This window comes from Zingiber officinale, chromosome 7B (genome assembly GCF_018446385.1).
Source record: "Zingiber officinale cultivar Zhangliang chromosome 7B, Zo_v1.1, whole genome shotgun sequence".
Lineage (NCBI taxonomy): Eukaryota > Viridiplantae > Streptophyta > Magnoliopsida > Zingiberales > Zingiberaceae > Zingiber > Zingiber officinale.
In genome coordinates, this window is record NC_055999.1 from 55,025,004 (window position 1) to 55,046,236 (window position 21,233).

A 21,233-nucleotide genomic window follows, 5' to 3' on the forward strand; every position below is an offset into this window, starting at 1 on the left:
ATCATCGAATCCAAGATTTCAGCTCCGAGAAGCTTGCTTTAGTCCATAAATAGACCTGTGCAACTTGCATACTCTGCTAGTATGATTTGGATCTACAAAACCCTCAGGTTGTGTCATGTACACATCCTCGAGTAGATTTCCATTCAGAAATGCGGTTTTGACATCCATCTGCGATATCTCATTGATATGGTAGGTTGCAATAGCAAGCATGATCCGAATGGACTTAAACATCGCTACTGGAGAAAAGGTTTCATCATAGTCAATACCATGAATTTGCTTGAAACCTTTAGCTACCAAACAACCTTTATAAATAAGTCCATCCATGTCAGTATTTCTCTTAAAGACCCACTTACACCCAATGGGTTTGACCCCTTCAGGTGGATCAACCAAAGTCCATACTTGGTTGGTGTACATGGATTCCATCTCGGATCTCAAGGCCTCTAGCCACTTCTCAGAATATGGTCTCATCACAGCCTCCTGATAGGAGGTAGGCTCATTCTCAACCAGCATAACGTCATCATGGTCAGACAAGAGAAATGAGTATCTATCAGGCTGACGACGTACCCTATCAGACCTGCGAAGAGGTATGTCTACTTGAACTAGTTGTTGTTTCTCAACTCCTTGTGGAACAATCTCATCATCCACAACACTTTGTGGTTCTAGTTCAACTTCCATCAAGGCTTCAGTGCTATGGTTCATATCTTGAACTTCTTCAAGATTGAACGTACCCCCACTAGTTTTTCTAGAAACAAAGTCTCTTTCTAGAAATACCCTAGTCTTAGCCACAACTACTTTGTATTGACTGAGAATGTAGAAGTAATATCCCTTCATTTTCTTGGGATATCCTATAAAATATCACTTATCGGATTTGGGTCCCAGTTTGTCCGAGACTTGACGTCGAACGTAAGCCTCACAACCTCAAATCCTCATAAAAGACACCAGGGCATCTCTCCCAATCCATATCCTATATGGTGTATTTATCACAGCCTTGGATGGAACACGGTTAAGTATGAAGGCTGCTGTGTCTAGAGCATAACCCCAAAGAGATATAGGAAGATCTGTGTGACTCATCATAGATCGGACCATATCTAATAGGGTACGATTCCTCCTTTCGGATACACCATTCCATTGTGGTGTTCCAGGAGGAGTGAGTTGGGATAGAATCCCACACTCAGCCAAATAGTCACAAAACTCATGGCTAAGGTATTCATCACCTCGATCTGATCGAAGTATCTTAATACTCTTGCCAAGCTGATTTTGTACTTCATTCTTGAATGCTTTGAACTTTTCAAAGGATTCTGACTTATGTGCTATCAAATACACATAATCATATCTACTGAAGTCAACAGTAAATGTAATGAAGTACCTATAACCACCTCTGGCAGCGTCATTGAAAGGGCCACATACATCACTATGTATAAGTCCTAACAAGTCAGTCGCTCTTTCGCTGTGACCACTAAAGGGAGTCTTGGTCATCTTGCCCAGTAGGCATGATTCGCATATCTCATATGAATCAAAATCAAATGAGTCCAGTAAACCATCTTTATGGAGCTGGGATAAGCGTTTGTCATTTATATGGCCTAAACTACAATGCCAGAGATAGGTTTGGTTCATTTCATTTGATTTGAGCCTTTTGGTATTTATGTTATAGATGGGATTCTCTAAGTCTAGAATATAGAGTCCATTCATCAGAGGTGCACTACAATGGAACATATCGTTTAAATAGACGAAACAACATTTGTTCTTTATGATAAACGAAAAGCCTTTCTTGTCCAAACAAAAACTAAAATTAAGTTCTTAGTAAGAGCAGACACATAACAACATTCATCTAATTCTAGTACAAGCCCAGAGGGCAGAGATAGAAAGTAAGTCCCTACAGCAACAGCAGCAACCCGTGCTCCATTGCCTACTCGTAGGTCCACCTCGCCCTTTGTCAATGCCCTACTATTTCTCAGCGCCTGCACATTAGTACAAATGTGAGAAGCACATCCAGTATCTAATACCCATGATGTAGAAATAGATAGATTGACTTCTATAACATATATACCTGAAGTAGAAGTCTCACTTCTCTTCTTCTTAAGATCTTCCAGGTAAACTTTGCAGTTCCACTTCCAGTGCCTAGGATGACCGCAGTGGAAGTAGGTAGCATCCTTGGCAACCCCTCCTTTGGGTTTCAGTGCCTTGCCTTTACCCTTGCCTTCAGACTTTCCTTTTCCTTTAGGCTTACCCTTGCCCTTATGCTTTTGTACCATTAAAATAGAGTTGGGCTTAACCTTCTTAAGGTTGAGCTCAGCAGTTCTCAAGATGCTAACCAGCTCGGGTAGTGGTTTATCAATTTCATTCATGTTGTAGTTCATAACGAATTGACTGTAGCTCTCTGGCAAGGATTGCAAGACCAAGTCAGTGGATAGCTATTGCCCAAGTGGGAATCCCAACCTCTGTAGGTTTTCTATGTACCCAATCATCTTGAGCACATAGGGTCCTACGGGAGTCCCATCTTGCATCTTGCACTGAAACAGTGCCTTGGAGATCCCGAATCTCTCGTGCCTCGCTTGTCCTTGATACAGTTGACGAAGATGTGCAACCATATCATAAGCACCCATCAACTCGTGTTGCTTCTGAAGCTCAGAGTTCATGGTTGCGAGCATGAGGCATGACACATCTAATGCGTCATCTTAATGCTTCTTGTAAGCATCTCGGTCAGCTCGCGTGGCAGTGGCAGGAGGTGCCTCGGGAATGGGCTGCTCCAGGACGTACAGTTTTCGTTCTTGTGTGAGAACGATTCTCAGATTCCTATACCAGTCCAGGAAATTAGCTCCATTGAGCATGTCCTTATCATGGACAGAACGCAGAGAAAAGGTGTTCGTGCTTGTCGACATGGCAATTTACAACAGAAAAAATGCAGAAAATAAATATCATATTCCACTAATCATTTAATTAGACCTTTAATTAAATGATGCTCCCACTGAATTATAGAACTTTTGTAGAATCAAGTCATGGATGTGGTCAAACCACACTTACTAGATTCTTCCAACTAGCTATAATTCTTGTGGGACAAGATCCATATCATACTACGCCTTGAGTTAGCTTTGGCTAAATCGCCCAAGACTTAGTATGATCGGTAGATAACGAATTTCTCAATTACATCTCTATGCAACTCTTGTTTATAGGAGCAAAAATATCATTTACATTAAAACTTGAGTTAGCTTTGGCTAAATCGCCCAAGATTTAGTGTAAATGTGATTTTTATCCTATCATCCAACCGTTGGAAAATGTTTATAGTTATACCCGATCAAATTGAGTTAACTAGTTATACTCAATCTAATTGAGTTTGTACTCACTCAAGCATTTATAGGCGGGACCAAGATTGTCCCTCCGTACCCTACCAAAATAATAAGTGTTGCTCTGCTTTGGCAGATTCAACAACAATAAATGATCGAGGTAGTGATGGGTATCAAGACTTGGTAGGCATTTCGAGTTGACTTGATTAAGATCTAATTTAATCATGGATTCGCATCTTATACGCATCATGACATTAATTAATTACTCTCCATTATCATGCATCACATACACAAGCAATTAATTAAATTTTGATTAAGTCATGGCCCTACTATGATCTTCTCAAGCCAATGAGAAGATCGGACGATCAACCTAGGGTCAACAGCTTCTTCAAGCTCCTCTCTTTGACCACCATGTGTTTCTCGCACCCTCCTCGTCGTTCCTTCTCTAGTGGACCTTCCACCGCTCCATTTTTTGTAATTACAAATATGAAACTCGAGTTACATTCGAGTATAAAAATCTATTTACAACAGGAAATAAAAATGTGGGAGGTACGACACGCAGGTCCCATAATATATACAACACGCACATCACACAAAATGGCGTGCAGGCCATATTATGAATTACAACACAGAATTGCCAATCATATAGGGTCTTTTGGGCCATGACCATCACAAAATCATACATAATTCTAAATTATATATTATATATAAATTTCTGTAATTTTACTACTGTTTTTATAATTTTATGAGTTACAATTTCCCGGCGGTCCCGTTTAGCGATTTTCGGGCGCGATCGCGGAACAATGCCCCTTGTGGGGTTAGGGGTAGCGCCCCTTCTCATGATCTCACGAGTGTCCTAATCCGATCTTACATCGCCTTAAGCCACTATCCCTAAACAATTTGGGCAGGACCTAGCCATTTCGGAAAGTTTTTCTCGGTAGTCGAAGCCTACAAGTGTCCTAGAACTTGTTGCTTCGCTTCTACGAGAAAAATACCCAAAAAATTTATAAAGATAGTAAAGTTATAGAAACTTACAGATCTGATATTTTTCATAAAAATACAAACGAAACATGTACACGCTTCGCACATGGCTCTGTTATCACTGTTGGGACTTTCGGGTTGCGAAAACTACTTTTTGCGTTGCGGAAACCCCGAAGTCTTGCCACGGATCCGTGAGAAGATATATATAATTTTATATGTACATGTTTATTATCCTAGATTTACCTAAGATCAACATGAAAAGGGATATACCTTTGAAGCGAAGCCCTTAGCAAATCTCGCTCGTCCAAGGTCCGTCGGATCTCAAGTGTGTTCAAGTGTACACACCTCTAGAAGTATCCACACGAACAAGAGATGGAGAAGAAACCTTAGAGTGTGCTAGCACCCCAAGGACTCTAGGCAATGGAGGAAGAGAGGGAGAGAAGAAGAGAGGAGGAAGAAGATGACTTGAATGAGTTTTACTCTTGTAACTCACACCATTATATGGCCGACCACAATAGAGAGGCTGTATACCTCCATGGAATACCAAGAGTCATGCCTCTTGGTTTTCCTCATGAGGTGGCACACCATGAAGTGACCTTGATGATGTGGCACATCATCATTGGCCGGCCTTATGCCAACTCACAAATGAGGTGGCTTTGGTCAAGTCAAGGTCAAGTCAAACTTGACCCTTCATCTTCCCTCTTAAGTCATGTCAAACTTGACTTAAATTCTCCCATGGTTGATCAAATCCAACCTTTGATTCAAGTCAATTTAATTTAGTGAATCTCTATCCATAAAATTAAATTGATTCAAAGAGTCATAATCTATGTTGGGTTTTTCGGGCCACGAAAACCGCTTTTTCGCGTCGCAGAAACCCCGAAAGCCCCTAGCCAACGGATCCGTGCAAAGAAAGAGTTTGAAAAACATACGAATACAAGTTTCTACCTAGATCTACACTTAGATCTACAAAAGAAAAGGTTATATCTTTGAAGCGAAGCCCTTCGCGTTCCCGCTCGTCCAAACGGTGCCGGATCTCGAGAGTATCAAAATAGATACCCCTCTAGAAGTATCTACACGGAAACGTAGGTGGAGAAAAACCACACAAAGGGTGTGCTAGCACCTTGTGTGGTTCGGCCAAGTTGAGGAGGAGAGGGAGAAGGAGAGCTAGAGGAAGAATATGGAGTGAATGAGTCTTGAATGAAAATTCATTTCCATTCATCCTCTTGTGTGGCCGGCCACCTGAGTAACTCCCACTCATTTAATGTGGCCGGCCACATTAATGGGAAAGGAGGCTTGTAACCTCCATGAGGTGGCACACCATGATGATGTGGAGCATCATCATTGGTCCACATCTTGCCATCTCACTTATGATGTGGCAATTAGTCAAGTCAAACTTGACTCTTCCTCTTCCTCTCTAGTCAAGTCAAACTTGACCAAATCTATTCCATGGTTGATCTAATCTAACCATTTGATTCAAGCCAACTTAATATAATGAATCTAATTCATTAAATTAAGTTGATTTAATGAGTCATAATCTAAATTAGACTCATTGAATACATGAATCAACTTGAGTCCAACTCAATTAGCCCAATTTAGATTACTCTTAATCCAATTTGATTCATCAAATGAATCTAATCCTCTTGGTTCATCATATGAACCTAATCTCTATTCAATTGTCCTTAGTGTATGACCCTATAGGTTCTTGTAACATTGGCAATGCTCCTAAACCCATTTAGGAGCATAAGTAATGAGCGGTATCTAGCAACACATCATTACTACCCAATGTTACAAGAATGTTGAGATTCAACATCACCTTGTGACTACTAATTGTGACTCCTCACAATATATGACAAGTGTCCTTCTATCCAAGACATCTAGATTGATCAATGTGAGGCATAGACCGTGTCATCCTCTGATCAATTTAAATCCTGAACTCCAAGAAGACTCACTAAATCAAATGAGCTCAATATCTCATATTGACTCATTTGGGCATAGCCATGCACTTCGTGGTCTCACTCTATCAAGAATACCGATGTCGCTCCCGTCATATAGGAGGGATAAATCCCATCTACATCACTCACATCCCTATGCATAATTCGTTACATACCCAGTAATCGCCTTTATAGTCCACCCAGTTACGGGTGACGTTTGACGAAACCAAAGTACATAACTCCTTATGTAGGGAACTATGGTGACTTCAGGTCTAAGGACTAGTAGTCATACTAATAGCCACATGAGAAAGTATATGACACTCATATAACGATCCATGATACTTTCTCATGGCGGGTCATTCAGTATACATTCTCTAATGAATACTCATGTGTCAACTTGATATCTCTATATCCATGACTTGTGAGATCAAGTCATCGAGTTGACCTACATGCTAGTCTTATTGCATTAACATTGTACCTGAATATTAATACTCGACTAGGAATGATTAAGAGTAGTGTTCCCTATATCATCTCACTATCGATTCAACCAATCGATTGATATAGGTAAGAACCTTCTACTCAAGGACGTTATTATACTTAGTTTATTTGGCACCAATACAAGTAAGTATAATAACCAAAAACCAAATGCCTTTATTTATATAGAATATGATACAACAAGTCCAAAATACAATCATCAAATGATTTGCTCTAGGGCTCTAGCAAACAATCTAAATTAAACTCATTCAATACATGAATCAAATTGAGTCTAACTCAATTAGTCTAATTTGGATTACTCTTATTCCAATTTGTTTCATCATATGAACCTAATCCTCTTGGTTCATCATATAAGCCTATTCTCCATCTAATTGCCCTTTGTGTGTGACCCTATAGGTTCCTGTAACGCTGGCAATGCTCCTAAACCCATTTAGAAGCATAAGTAATGAGCGGTATCTAGCAATACATCATTACTACCCAAGTTATAAGAATGTTGAGATCCAACATCACCTTGTGACTACTAATTGTGACCCTTCACAATATAATATAATGTCCTTCTATCCTTGACATCTAGATTGATTAAATTGAGGCATAAACCGTGTCATCCTCTAATCAATCTATATCTTGAACTCCAAGTAGACTCACTCTAAACAAATGAGCTCAATATCTCATATTGCCTCATTTGGGCATGACCATGGACTTAGTGGTCTCACTCTATCAAGAATGATGATGTCACTCCCATCATATAGGAGGGATAGATCATATCTACATCACTCACATCCCTCCACATAATTTGTTACATACCCAGTAATCGCCTTTATAGTCCACCTAGTTACGGGTGACGTTTGACGAAGCCAAAGTATGTAACTCCTTATGTAGGGAACCATGGTGACTTCAGGTCCAAGGACTGATAGTCATACTAATAGTCACATGAGAAAGTATATGACACTCATATAATGATCCATGATACTTTCTCTTGGTGGGTCATTCAGTATACATTCTCCAATGCATACCCATGTGTCAACTTGATATCTCTATATCCATGACTTGTGAGATCAAGTCATCGAGTTGACCTACATGCTAGTCTCATCGCATTAACATTGTCCCTCAATGTTAATACTTGACTAGGAGTGATTAAGAGTAGTGTTCTCTATATCATCTCACTATCGATTCAACCAATCGATTGATATAGATAAGAACCTTCTACTCAAGGACGTTATTATACTTAGTTATTTAGTACCAATACAAGTAAGTATAATAACCATAAAGAAATGATTTTGTTAATATATAAGAATATGATACATCGAGTCTATACAACAATCATTATATGATTAGCTCTAGGGCTCCAACTAACATAATTTCCAAATTGAATTCCTGAAGAAGCAAGATCCACCTTATGAAACGGGGTTTGGCATCTTTCTTATTGAGTAGATATCTTATGGCGGCATGATCTGAATACACTATCACTTTTGAGCCCACTAGATAGGACCTGAACTTGTCGAATGCAAACACTATGGCCAACAATTCCTTTTCAGTGGTAGAATAATTCATTTGGGCTACATCCAATGTCTTGCTCGCATAGTGGATTGCGTGCAGTACTTTGTCCTAAAACTGCACCTACTGCAAAATCACTGACGTCACACATGATTTTAAATGAGAGTTCCCAGTCTGGAGCTTGAATTACGGGAGCTGAGATGAGAGCACTCTTGATTTTCTTAAACACCTCATTGCAGTCATCATCAAAACAGAATTCAACATCTTTAATCAACAGATTAGTTAGTGCCTTTGAAATTTTTGAGAAATCCTTGATGAAACACCTGTAAAATCTAGCATGCCCTAAAAAGCTCCTAACCCCTTTTATGTTAAGAGGTGGAGGTAGTTTCTCAATTATCTCTATCTTGGCTTTATCTACCTAAATTCCTCATTCTGAAATTTATGTCCTAAAACAATTCCCTCTTGGACCATGAAGTAACATTTCTCCTAGTTCAGAACTAAGTTCACATCTTCACATCTCTGAAGAACTTTAGAAAGGTTCAGAAGACAAGAATCGAAGTTATTTCCTTAAACTAAGAAGTCATCCATGAATACCTCCATAATCTTTTCTATAAAATCTAAGAATATTGCCATCATACATCATTGAAATGTAGCTGGTGTGTTGCAGAGTCCAAACAACATTTGTCGATAAGCATAGGTACCAAAAGGGCATGTGAAGGTGGTCTTTTCTTGATGTAGGGGATGTATTGGAATTTGAAAGAAACTAGAATATCCATCCAAATAAGAAAAATAGGAATGCTTTGCCAATCTTTCTTGCATCTCATCAATGAATGGTAAGGGAAAATGATCTTTCCTATTCTCCTTGTTTAGCTTCCTGAAATCAATACACATCCGCCATCCTGTAACTGTTCTTGTTGGAATCAATTCAATATTTTCATTTCTAGCCACAATCATCCCCCCCTTTTGGTGACCACATGGATTGGACTCACCCATTCACTATCCGATATAGGATAAATAATCCCGGCATCAAGAAATTTCAATACTTCTTTCTTCACCACCTCTTTCAAATTTGGATTTAGCCTTCTTTGATGCTCAATTAAATTTTTATATCCTTCTTTGAGCAGAATTTTATGCATGTAGATCTAAGGGCTGATCCCTTTAATGTCATCAATGGTGTATCTGATTGCTTTTCTGTGCGTTCTCAGCTCCTGGATCAATTTCTGAGTCTCCATCTCCATCAAATTGGCATTAATTATTACTAGGAAGGTAGAATATGGACCAAGAAACACATATTTAAGGTTAGGCAGCAGAGGCTTTAACTCCACTTGAGGTCGTACAATCTCAGGCAAGGCTGGTTCCTGTTCTAATAACCGTATTTCTTCATTCACCACGACTTCTTCTAGCACTTCCTTAATTTCTTGAGTCATTCCCTCAATATCATCCTCGTCATCCAAGTCATCCTCCATACATGATGCTGAGGTAGATATCAAACCTCCCGATGATTTTAATAAGACCTCTCCACACCAAGGAAACATTTTTTGTACATCCTTGCACAGCACACTGACGGATTCCTCTAATTCTACTTGAACCTTGCTCCCTACATATCTTGATTTATTTTCATCCATCAACACTCCCATATCCTCTTCTGCTTTGATTTAGCACGTCTTGTCCTGACCACTTGTTGAGATTTGACACCACCATATGGATTATTTCTTGTGCTTCATCCAAACTTTTTTTCATGAGTGCCCCCCAACTGCTGTGTCCAGAAGGCTCTTGTTCTGGAATGAAAGTACAATATAAAACATGTGAAGAACCAACCAACTCTCAATATCGTGATGTGAGCGCTGATATAGAATTGGCAGGTACCTATCCTAATCTTGATGCAATGCTTCTTCGTCTCGTTGCTTGAAGTGCAGAATCTAATCCCTCAACTGAGCAGTTCTTTTTGGAGAAAAGTATCTATTTAGAAATTTTCTCTCTAATTCATCCCACGTCCTGATGCTTCTCGACTGTAGAGTATTGAACCAAACCTTTGCATTACTTTTGAGACTGAATGGAAAAGCTAAAAGTTGTATTGAATCAGCCGGAACCCCCTCAACTCTCAGAGTGTTGCAATAGCTATGGAAATCTAGGAGATGCAAGTAAGGATTCTCTGTAACGCCCACCCTTGTTACCCTAGGGCGGCGCTACGTTCGTACATGCTTCAGTTATACTATGGCAGCGGAAGAACAAAATTTTTTTTCTTTTTAAACATTCATTTTATAACATGATATCACAGATTAAATGTGCATATGTTGATTCTATAACTAATCATATTAATTTGTCCGGATCGTACTTTGCCGAGCCACCACCACACACATCACTATCTGCTCCTCCTGTTGCTCCTCTAGCTCATCCAGCTTCTTTATCTGCGGTACAAGGAAAGTAAGCTGTGAGCACTCATGGCTCAGTAAGTTCCTTTCCTACTTACTAAAACCGAAAATCATCGTATATTAATATCATGCGTAGTATCATAAGCATACGACATACAAGGGTATCATATTCATATCATGACATTATATCATCAGATAATTCAAGCAAATATGTAGGCAATGCATCATGAATTTGAAAGCTTATACTTATAAGTACTTGAAATTCATATCATCATTAGAGGGGATCCCGGTTTGTACCACATACATAATGCGCGCGCTTCTTAAGTAGGTCCAAGGTAGCAAGTCTTGAACCCTACCATACATACATACTAGGTCCGAGTCTTACTCCATCGACCTAGGGCATTCAGAAGCCCATTTTTGACGAGGCCCGAGTCTTATTCCATCGATCCCGGGGCGTTTACGGAGCCCACCCTTGGTACAAACCATACAAAAATAATTTATCATGCATAACTATCATATCATATCCCTAACAAATCTTTCATGCATTTCATTTTTTCATTTCTTTTCATTATGTATAGCATTTCCTATGCTATCACATATCATGGCATTTACATAACATAAATTTTATTCTTTTCTCATTATGTATAGCATTTCCTATGCTAACACATATCATGGCATATACATAACATAAATTTCATTCTTTTCTCATTATGTATAGCATTTCCTATGCTATCACATATCATGACATATACATAACATAAATTTCATTCTTTTCTCATTATGTATAGCATTTCCTATGCTATCACATATCATGGCATATAAAACAAATACATGATCCTTAACAAGAAAACAAATACATGATCCTTAACATTTCATAGGGAGAACCTCGTACTAGTTGGGTAAAACAATAATTTCCCTAGCCTCTTAAAACTATTTTTGGCCGAAATTCTAGGGTTAAGTACTCCTTTGATCAAGCATCATATAGGTGTAAAAACATGAAGAAGATCCCTTTTCCATGGCATAGAAAATCTATCATGTAGTGTAGACTTAGTTACACCTCACTAGATTTCGAAAGCTCTTCTTAACCGAATTTTCTCAAACTTGTTTCTAGGTTTTAAAATCCTCATAAAATCTGAAAAATATATAAAAGCCTTGTACCACAGGTGAGGGAAGCTTACCTTCTTCGCTTAAGTTTCCTAGAGTTGAGAACTTGCTTGGACCTTTCTTCCTTGCTTGCTTTGCTCGGCACCAATGGAGGAGAGGAGTGACTAGGTCTTTTGGTGGAGAGGAGGAGGAAGAAGAGGCTTCTCTTTCCTCTTGTGTTGCTCGGCAACAACAAGAGAGAAAGAGGGAGAGAGTGAAGAGGAAGAAGAGGTTCTTCCTCTTGTGTTGCTCGGCAACAAGAAGAAGAAGAGAGGGAGAGGTGAGTCTCGGCACAAAAGGGAGGAGAGGAGGAGAATGAGTGGGGGATGAAGTTGAAGTCACCCTCCATGCCTATTTATACTAAAATGAGGGGAGGAAACTTGACTTGATCCATCCTCCCTATTCATTTCTCCCCTTAAATGACAAGAATATTCTAGAGAAATGCCTTTTGAGTTCTCTCTTTTCTTTCCCTTAATTTCTCTCTTTTCTCTCCTTTAATTAAAATTCCTATCTCTCCTCTTACAATATCCTCTCCTATCCCACTCGGTTAACACATGCATGCATCCACAAGAGAACCAAGGATCAAAACTTGTTTATGTATATTTTTATTTCTTTTTACTTCCTTTTCCTTTTAAGTAGAAAGAATCCTTTCTTATTCTTAACTACTTAATCCTTTCTCTCCCTATCAATAATTCTCCTATCCCCTTTGGTATCCTATACATGTTCCTTACAAGAGATCCAAGGTTCAATCTCTCTTCTAACATTTTATTTTCTTTTGTACATAATAATTCGTATATTACTATATTATGCATGATTGCAAATATTTCCAGTCCACAGTCGTAGCATTTAATTTTGCCCTTACGACAGTCTTTTGCTTTATGACCCTCTATCCCACAGTTGTAGCACTTATTAGTATTAGCATAGGAAATGCTATACATAATGATATGTGTTAGCATAGGAAATGCTATACATAATGAGAAAAGAATGAAATTTATGTTATGTATATGTCATGATATGTGATAGCATAGGAAATGCTATACATAATGAGAAAAGAATGAAATTTATGTTATGTATATGCCATGATATGTGTTAGCATAGGAAATGGTATACATAATGATATATGTTAACTCCGCCGGCCACATTAAGTGCTATCTCGGGTCTGAGCATCTTTAGCATAAGCCTGACCCTTTCTCCCTCCGTCCTAACTAATTCCGGGCATAATCGTGCCAGGCGGTTGAATCTTTTCATCGCTTCTTCCACCGTTAGGTCACCTTGCCGAAATTCGGTGAATTCATCATAGTGCCTACTTGTCACCCGAGTGTGGAAGAATTCTTCGAAGAATTCCGTCTCAAAATCTGCCCAACTCATTTGGTTCACTGGTCTTTTCACTTTCACTCTGTCCCACCACATTCGGGCGTCTCTTGTGAGACAGGAGGATACGCATTTGACCTTTTCATGCTCAGGCCAGTCCAATAGTTCTATCATGCTCTCCATTGTCTTAAACCAAGCTTGTGCGTCCCATGCTTCACAATTTCCAGAGAATTTCTCTGGCCTCAGTCTTTGCCACTGGATCAGATACGCTTCTTGACGAACTACCGGTGCCAGATTCACTGATGGTACCGGTGCTGCTACCGGCTCCGGTTCAACTACTGGTATGGTTGACATATTATTCCGCTTTGGGGTAGCAGGATTCCTTGTTGATTCATCATGGTTGATATTCCGTAAGCTGTCGTTGTAGCTCAGTAACTACTTGTGCCCAATCAGGTGGAGGTACGGTCTCCTCCGTTCTGGCATTTCGTCTTCTAGTCATACTTATTTTCCTAAATGATAACAAGATTAGTCTAAGTTATCATTTATGCATGAATATCCTAACATATCATGTCTAGGTTTCATGCCATGTTTGAGTTTGAGGTATTCCTTCTTAGGTTGTCATATCATCTTTAGGTTACCTTACCATTCATACGCGTCAAGATCTAGCCGATGGTATTATCATTCTTATGCTTAAATTGATACCATTTCTACTCTTTTTATTCATCAAAAGCTTTTATTACATAACTTCTTCTCTTAAAAGGCCAGGTAGGTTGCGACTACTCCTGCCATAAAGGACATGAGAGCAGTAGTCATTATCAACCCAACCTGTATCGACTTGCCCAGATCATCCTGGGGTGGATCAGGCATTATCGGAGGTTGAATCTCCGATGCCTCTTCCGGATCGATTATTGTCTCTTCATCCATTCCCTCGTCTTCTTCAACATGTTCGTCCAGTTCCATCGGGTCTTCATTTAGTTCTCCCTCGAGGTTGTTCAGTCCCCACTCGAAGTCTATTATATCGTTGGGGTTGAAACCCATTTCCATGTATTCAGCAAGGTTAAATTCATCCTCGACCATCTCAGGAAACTCATTCTCTCCTTCATAATATTCCATAATTTCTGCATCTTCATCTTCATTATCATCCGAATTCCATTCCTCGATTTCCTCGAGATCCTCCTCTCCGAACTCGCCGTGTTCCGGAGATTCCGAGTCGCTCACATAGTTGTTGAAGTATTCCAGCATATCGGGTTCATCCGCGAACTCGAGGTATTCGCCAGAATATTCCACATCCTCGGGATCGTATTCGAATGGGATATAGTCCATTTCTACAAGATTTTAAGGATTCATTATTCCTCTTATGTTATGGCCTAAGGTTCTTGTATCTAGGCTACCATTCATGCATCTTAGAATATCACCTACTTATCCTCATGCACCATTCTCTAGGGTATAGTTTAAGGTATCCTTCCAAGTGCACAGATTCGTCATCAGTAACAAAGAATATCGATCTCACAAGGACTGGTTATAAACATAGTGATGGCACACTTAGGATTAGCTATACTATCGATGGTTGTAAGTAATCTAAGGAAAGAGGTTAGAGAGCAGAAATGAGAACTAGCAATGAGAAGAGATAACCCTGGTTAATGAAGAGTTCTAGGAGTTCAGTTTCATTGTGGTGGTATTGATGTGTCACATACTATCTATACTCATTGTCCATCAGCATGCATTCGCCGAAAGCTAAAGCAACTATCCTTAAGCACCAAACAAAGACGATCCCTATGAAATCCTATTACGGTTAACCCCTGTCACTAGGGCACCTCAATAGATCACAAGGGCATGACTCTAATTGATGTTATCAAAGATATAATTAAGAAGCTTAGTTTGGTCTCTTACTTCCTTGTGGAGAAGTCACCTCTCCTTTCAAGGAAGTACCCTAGATGTCCATGAACGGGTTACCCCTGTCACTAGGGCCCCTCGAGTGTACGATCTAAGGTATTCCCTCTACGAGGTTGGCAATTCCTACACAATCAATCAACATGACAAAGAGATCGAGTAGTCGAAACAAAACTAGCGAAATCATCCAATGAATATAAGCATAGTATGAGTCTTACATTAATACCAATCCACAATTACTCCCTCATCCTAGAACAAGGACTCTACTCCATAGACACCAGAGAAAAACCTGAAGATATAGTGAATCTAAACATACAATCCTCAAAAACAAAGAGAGAAAGAAGAAGTATGCTTATCCAAGATGATGAGTGATCTTCGGATCCAATCCTTTGCTTCTGGAGTTGATGTGGTGATGAAAGATTGCTGGATCGATGTCCTGGATGACGTGGAACAACAATAGAGTGATTCTTCTCTTGCCAGCTCGCCTCTCGGCTCCCTCCCTCGGAAAGAGGGTTAAAACCCCTTTTATAGGATAGGGCGCGACACGATGGCACGGTTGTGCAAGGATGGCACGTCGGTGCCCTTTCTTGGCTCTGGATGTACTGCACGACCGTGCAAATTGGCACGATCGTGTGATTCTGGGACTCGGCTTCTGGAGACACGGCCATGCAGGGTTGCACGACCGTGTGCTGCTTGGTCTGTGTCATGGGGAGCACGACCATGCAAGGTTGCACAACCGTGTTATGATCCACCTATGGGTTGGCCGCACGACCGTGCAAGGGTTGCACAGCCGTGCACTTCTCCTCTTCTGTTTGGCCACACAACCGTGCAAGGTTTGCACGACCGTGTTATCTAGCTCGCTACAGTGCGTCGACAAACGCTGTTTTCACTCTGAAAGTTGTCCTTGTCAACACAAAATTAAACAAAGAGCAGATGTCCCTACAAAAGAGTATATATGATGAGTACATGATAAAAGAGGCGATCATACAAAGAACATATACGTATAAAGCAAGTGATTGTGTGTAAAAATATGCATAAACTATCATAATATTTATGCATATCAGCTTTCACATTCATTTCAGAAATATGCAGCAGAATAGAAGTAAACGAAAATAGTCGCTAACACCAAGGGCTTTACTTGGTTCGGAGCTTGTGGCGACTCCTACTCCAAGACTCACGCTCGTTGAGTGTTTACTTTCGGCAATCACTATCAATTCAGAAGTTACAATTTGAAGTATAATATAAATGAAAAACTTATACTGACAAACAAGGAATTAGTAAACTTGAAGCTTCTGGTCGTCGGAGTCGAGTTTCAACTTTATCGGATCATTCTCTGAGCAGCACATGGAAGACGGATTGTGATTTCAAGTTGTCATTTTGCTACTGCTCGAGATAGGCTTATATATCCCATTGAGGGTGCCTCCAACAGCATGGAGGGCGCCCACAAAGCCCGTCGGATCAGCAGTGTAGATAAGCTCCGCTTCGCCCACAGCCTATCCGCCCGAGGGCGCCTCCAAGCCCATGGACGGTGCCCTCCACCCTGCGTCCAGGGTGCCTCCAACTCCATGGAGGGCGCCTCCTACTCTGCTGCGTGGAGTCCTCAAGCATTGCACCTGAGGCACCTCCAAGCTCCATGGAGGGCGTCTCGGGTACTATTCATCCGAGGCTTTGAGGCTTTTTCATTCCCTACAAGATGTGTTAGTCCAAAATACAAAACATATCCTACAAAATAGAGTTTAGCATAATAAAATAAGATTAAGATAAATATTTGACAATCACTGGACTATCCAGTTCTGGCTTCAGATTTCCATCCAGAAACCCTAAGTCGAACTGACGCCTATTGTTCCCTCATTGGGGAACGCATCCTCACCTACTCCACTTAGGAGAGTTTACGTGTTGGCAGTCTGGTCCTCCAGACTGACTGGACTTTTGCTCAGCACCCGAGGCTTCCGGTTTTCATGCTGGACGTCTACTCCATGACCCGCCCAGACTTCCACCCGGTTCGCGATACCAGGATTTCAACCTAGAGCCCCCGACTCTAGGATTTTTGCCCGAAGCACTCGACCTACCAAGACTTTCCTCCTAAGGTTACCACCCCCTAGGACCTAGGGTTACCACCTCCTAGGGTTTTTCCTTTGCCTAACTACAGTTAGGACTTTCCCTCACCTAGGGTTACCACCCCCTAGGACCTAGGGTTATCGCTCCCTAGAATTTTCCTCCCGCCTAACCGCAGCTAGGAATTTTTGCCTAAGTACACTTAGGATTTTCCTGCAAACTCATTCAAACATGTTAGACCACAAGACAACTTAACTTTGGACCCTTTGACATAATCAAAACTCAGGTTCGATCGTCTGGTGCTCCCTGCACCAATAGAGTGCATTCTTCTTGTGTTATCTGAGTTGATGTGTGACTCATAGTTCTTAGCTTGCTTCATTAGCATTTTAAGCTAGATGGTTTGGTCATGATTTTTATCTTTCTCCATGCTTAATGCCCACTCGAATCTGAGTAACTGCTCAGCTTGGGTCTCAAGCAACCTCTTCAATTGGACTACTTCTTGTGAAAGACGATCAGATAGATCATTGAAAGTGTTCGCTTGGCTGATCGAGTCTTGTAACTTCTTGTGCTGTTTATCTGGGATAATTTTTTAGTTAAGTGCCAAGACATCAACTCAGAATTGCCAAAATGAAGAAAATCCATGGAAAGAATAAATATGAAAAGTAATAAAGTTAAGAGACTTACACCAGTGGCATGATATGCGTAGATTATGTATATTATTTTGTATGGTTTAAAACACATCTTCTTGCTTTCATTGCATATGATCTATGTGTTTTCACCCATTTCTATCATATGTCAGCATAATTACTATTTTTCGTCTAGAGATCTGCTCGATATCTATTTACATTTTTCATGAGTAATATGAATTGGAAAAGGATTCTAAAGGTGCAGAAGAAGATCATTTTACGAAGATCGGGACCTAGCTTTGTCTTCGCGTAGAGAGGAAAGCCAAAGGAATGGAGTTCCCAAGACAAATGAGCAAGCAACAACCCAAAATGGCCCTACCCATGCCTTGAGGCACAGGTTGGAGGAGGTTGCCATGCCATCAGGCACGACTAAGGAGCAGGAAGGGAAGCTAACCGTGCCTTGAGGCACGACTAAGGAAGAAATCCGGAGCCAATTTGGCTCTGGTCATGCCAAATGGCACGACTGGAAGCCAACCCGTGCGTACCCCCAGAGAAGAATTGAGCTTGGTCGTGCCTTGAGGCACGACCATGCCTCCAAGGAGGCAGAAGATCTCTAGTTTTGAAGAACTAGCCGTGCTAAATGACATAGCCAAAGAAGACAAAGCAGAGTAAGCTCTGCCTAGGCCGTGCCAAATGGCACAACCGTGTGCTTGAAGCTAGAGCCAAGTTGGCTCTGGCCGTGCCAAAAGGCATGGCCAGATGCCCAGAATGCAGGATTGTCATGCCCAGAGGTACGACAAGCCTGTGTCTCACCTCTATAAGAGGGGAACTTCATCTCCTTCACGGGGGAGGAAGTTTCGTGGATGGGAGGAAATTATCTAGGTCAAATCCTTGCATTTGGAGGTGTCATATGGACGATCCGAGGATGTTTTACTACTCCATCCTCGTCGGCATGCCAATATTTATATCCAAGGCTTCCCTCGACATCAAAGGATAAGATTTCCTCTCCCTACTCTTGGATTTCTATATATTTGAGTCTTTATTTTGCATTTATAGCTATTATGGAGTAGATTTATACTGCTCTAGGATGTAGGATATAATTGTAATGTGTGGATGATGTAAACTCTATGAATTGCCAATTTCCTAGTTTGATGAAGCTTGTTTGCCCTTGTTCTGTTTGATGAAATACTTGTAGGAAGACTTTCTTTATGAACATTAATTTGTCTATGTAGATTGGATTTTTGTATACATAGATCTTATTTCTGTATTAGATACATTGTTGTGTATCCAAATCTGAGTATGAACCAAAATTTTCATTGGATAGATATGCAAATTGTTACCTCTTCTGAGTGTACATTCTGATATAGCTCGGCATTACCTTAAGATACTTGTTTGGAGTTGGGTATCTAAGGTAACTATCCTTCTATATGGAACGTAACCTCCTAAGAGAGAACGATTCTATGTATGGATAAGTCTATCACTTTACCTAATGGACTTTCCTTAATCATGTGCTATGCAAGTAACCTACGTAATCTAGAGTCGTATATCTGGGGGAGACCTTGTGACAGGAGGTACTCTACTAAAACCCGGACTCTCTAAGTTACTTCTTCACTTGATGGCATACTTGGTTACTGGCAGGGGAAGTACTCTGATACAACATCGCAGGGTGGAATTCAGTAACTGTTTAGACTGTCTAGCAAACATACAAACTGAGGACTTGGAATAGGCTAATTCATAGCACAACATCCACCATTACAATAAAACCTTCAACCTAGAACATTTACTGAACTAGAGACTTCCAAAATTTATTTATTTTTTATTTTTGCATTTGATCAAAAATCTCAAAACAACCTATTATCTATTTTGTCTAGTCAGATTCGAAGTGTAGGACCAACTAGCATTTTAAGCTTCAATCCTCTTGGGATTGACTTATAAATTTTATTACTTGATGATAACCGTGCGCTTGCGATTACCACATCAAGTTTTTGGCGCCGTTGCCAGGGATTGAATGTTTTAAATCTAGTTAGTTCACATCAGAGTTTATCTAGATAATTCTTTAGTTCTTTAGTTCTTTAATTCTTTAGTTCTTCTAATTCTTTCCTCATTGCATTTTAATTATACCATTTGAATTCCGCATTTTGTTTTCTTCAAAACAAACAGCAAAAATCTAGCTTGTTTCCTATTGGTGTATTTGTGTATACGAAGAAATTCTATAGATCTTTAGCCCGTTGATCCTGAGATCGACCAGACATTTCATTGAAGATTAAATCTGCAAAAGAACCAACAAGAAGAAGAGAAAATAACCATGGCAAATAAAGCTTTGAAGGATTATGTTGCACCTTACGCAAGAGGACCTAGATTTAGTATCTCCAGGCCTACAACTGAGGCCAATCAGTTTGAATTGAAGCTAGCTTTCATTTCCATGGTTCAGGAACACCAATATGGCGGTGGTTCGATGGAGGACCCAAACCATCGCCTTGATAATTTCAAGAAATTATGTAGCACAATGCACATCAATGGGGTTCCTCCATAAGCCATCAGATTTATTGTTTGGGGTTTCTTTGAGAGACAAAGCAAAGACTTAGCTGGATTCCTTGCCTCCAAATAGTATCACTCCAGTGTGAGCAATTTTTTGTAAACAAATTTTTTCCAACAAGCAAGACAACACACCTCAGAAATCTAATTGTAAGTTTCAAGCAAACAGATTCTGAATCTCTCTATGAACCTTGGGATAAGTTGAAGGGAATGCTGAGAGACTGCCCACACCATGGATTGGAGAGGTGGCTCATGATTCACACCTTCTACAATGGTACTAATTATCAGAAAAATGTTTCCTTGGATTTTGCCATAGGCGACGCACTAATGAACAAGGGACTTGATGAAGCCGAAGATATCATTGAGAGTGTGACTCAAAATCACCACCAATGGGCCTAAAAAATGAGCTCAAGAGTAATCAAGATACTAGGGAAATATAGTGTGGATGCCCTAGACTTAATTACTACAAAGCTTGATTCACTATCTAAGCAATTTGAGAATTAGAATTCACGCCTTGTAAATGCGATTTCTATATCTTGTGACATGTGTGGAGCCTCAGAGCATGTAAAAGATTCTTGTCCCTTTGGAGCTATCAATATGCAAGTATCTCAGGTGGAATAGTGTGATGCTATTGATAACTATAATCAGAGGCAAAATAATCCTTACTCTAACACTTACAACCCAGGATGGAGAAATCACCCTAACTTCTCATACAAGAGCAGTCAAGACTTTGGGCAACAATCAGGGCAATAGTCAAATTCACAACCAAGTCATTTTGAAAAGATACTTGAGGAGACATTGGCTAACCAAAATGAGATGAAGTCAGATATCAAGCAAATGAACATTTGGTTGGATAACTCAAAAAAGTAGATAAATGTAAGAATGGACAACCAGAATAAGCACATCAAAATGCTTGAAAACCAAGTCACTCAAATAGCTAGTTCTGTTAGTATTTGTCCTAGTACCAATTATGAGATGATTGTAAAGGGCTCTTGTTGTATCATATTTCATTACTAATAAAAGGAAAAGTTGGTTATTATAATTATTTCAATTCAGTGTCGATTGAATAAGTATAATAATGTCCTTGGGTAGTAGGTTCTTATCTACAACATATCAATT

At 40.0% G+C, this 21,233-nt stretch overlaps 1 non-coding gene across 1 annotated transcript; it reads right to left on the bottom strand.

Moving 5' to 3' along the window:
* Positions 1–20,246: 20,246 nt before the first annotated feature.
* On the bottom strand, positions 20,247–20,353 carry LOC122007469. The gene has a single exon (XR_006118963.1). It is a non-coding gene; the product is annotated as a small nucleolar RNA R71 (small nucleolar RNA).
* Positions 20,354–21,233: the final 880 nt, after the last annotated feature.